Here is a 2,489-nt window from a genome sequence, read left to right on the forward strand (position 1 = left end):
AGCTGCAGGGGGCATCTTGGTTTTCCAAGATTGATCTACGGTCTGGATATCACTAGATGGGAGTCAGAGATGATGATGTGCAGAAGACTACTTTTAGGACCCACTATGGTCATTATGAGTTTGTGGTGATGCCGTTTGGGCTCACCAATGCTCCAGCCGCATTCATGGATCTCATGAACCGCGTATGCAGGCCGATGCTGGATCTGTCTGTGATAGTGTTTATTGAAGACATCTTGGTTTACTCCAGGAGCAGCACGAGGAGCACCTGAGAGAGGTGCTAGAGACACATAGGAGGGAGAGACTTTTGGCAAAGTTCTCTAAGTGTGAGTTCTGGTTGCGCGAGGTGCAGTTTCTGGGACACCTCGTCAACCAGAAGGGTATATTAGTCGATCCGGCCAAGATAGAGGCCGTGATGCAGTGAGAGGTCCCGAAGTCTCCATCTGAGATTCGGAGCTTCCTGGGCTTAGCAGGGTACTACAGGAGATTCATCCATGATTTCTCCAAGATAGCAGCACCGCTCACTCGACTGACCAAGAAGTCGGTTGCGGATCGCTGGGGTCCTGAGCAGCAAGCATCCTTCGAGACGCTCAGGCAGCGATTGTGCGAGGCACCGATTCTCACCCTGCTAGAGGGAGTAGATGATTTTGTGGTCTACTGTGACGCTTCGATCACAGGCATGGGAGCAATGTTGATGCAGTGAGGCCATGTGGTAGTTTATGCCTCTAGACAGTTGAAGCCTCACGAGGCTAACTATCCGACGCATGACTTAGAGTTGGGGGCCATTGTGTTCGCCCTCAAGATTTGGCGGCATTACCTCTATGGGGTCCGATGTACTATTTACACAGATCACAAGAGTCTGAGGTACCTAATGGATCAGCCGAATCTGAACATGAGGCAGCGTCGATGGTTAGATGTGGTTAAGGATTACGATTGTGAGATCCTTTACCACCCGGGCAAGGCCAACGTAGTGGCCGATGCCCTGAGCCGCAAGGTGGTGGCGGCCCCGATACGAGACATGTGTTTGAGGATGACAGTGATGACTCCATTGCTGGAGCAGATTAGAGAGGCACAGGTTGAGGGCCTGAAGGAGGAGAGGCAGGAGTGTGAGAGGATCGTGGGTCGGGTGACTTCTTTTGATTATGATAGCCGAGGACTGTTGACCCTGCATGGGAGGGTATGGGTACCGTACTGGGGCGGAGTACGGCAGGTATTGATGGATGAGGCCCACAAGTCTCGGTTCTCCATTCACCCAGGGGCGACGAAGATGTACAGAGATCTTCGACCCGATTACTGGTGGCCCTGCATGAAGCGGGACGTAGCTTGGTATGTGGAGAGATGACTGACCTGCAGGAAGGTCAAGGTAGAGCACCAGAGGCCCCACGGCAAGATGCAGCCGCTGGACATTCCCGTGTGGAAATGGGAGGATATCGCCATGGATTTCATTACTAAGCTTCCCAGGACCGCACATGGGGTAGATTCGATTTGGGTCATCGTGGATCGGTTGACCAAGAGTGTGCATTTCATACCGATCCAGGAGAGCATCTCAGCCGAAAAACTGCTTGAGATTTATGTGCGAGAGGTGGTGGCACGTCATGGAGTGTCTGTCTCAGTGGTATCAGACAGAGACGTCCGTTTTACTTCCAGGTTTTGGAAGCGGTTTCACGACGAGATGGGTACTCGTCTCCTTTTCAGCACCGCTTTCCACCCTCAGACGGACGGACAGAGCGAGAGGACGATCCAGACCCTCGAGGACATGCTTCGGGCATGTGTGTTAGATTTCGGTGGCAGTTGGGATACGTATCTTCAGCTTTCCACCCTCAGACGGACGCCAAAGCCTATAAAGTTTTAGGCTATATTAACGGGACAACGGGTGTAACGCCCCATTCCTGGTATGTAATTTAAATGTTGAATTTCCTTTCTTAAGGGTTACTCGACGAGTCAGTAGCCCCGACTCGTCGAGTAGAAGCGGGAATGCACATGGACTTAGTGGGGCGACTCGACGAGTCCATTTCTGACTCGGCGAGTCTGCCAGTCTGGATGAAACCCTAATTCTTAGGGTTTGTACCCTATTTAAACGTCCTTATAGCCCCCATCCCAGTCTCCAGCACCTCTAGAGCGTTCCCCCTCAAAACCCTAGCCCTCCATTGGTAAGTTGAGTGATTCCTTCTTGATTTTGAGTGTTTTGGTGCATTCTTGGAAGTGTAGAAGAGAAGGAAGGAGAGAAGGTGCAAAGGAGAAGAAGGAGATCCAGAAGCTAGCTTCCATTTGCTACTTCATCTGGTAATAAAGCCTCTACCTTGTTTATTTTCCTAGTAGATCTTCATATATGCTTGTTTTGCCACTTTTGGGACATTTCAAGGTCCAAACTCGAGATTGGAGCTCCCTTAGGGTAGGGAACTATAGATCTGGACATCATTGAGCTCCAGGAGCTCAAAGTAGCCACCTTTATGCAAAGCAAGGCCTTGTTCCAAACCCTAGGTTCCCATTTG

This window comes from Lactuca virosa, chromosome 1 (genome assembly GCF_052849685.1).
Source record: "Lactuca virosa cultivar CGN04683 chromosome 1, Lactuca_virosa_CGN04683_v6, whole genome shotgun sequence".
NCBI classification, from domain to species: Eukaryota; Viridiplantae; Streptophyta; class Magnoliopsida; order Asterales; family Asteraceae; genus Lactuca; species Lactuca virosa.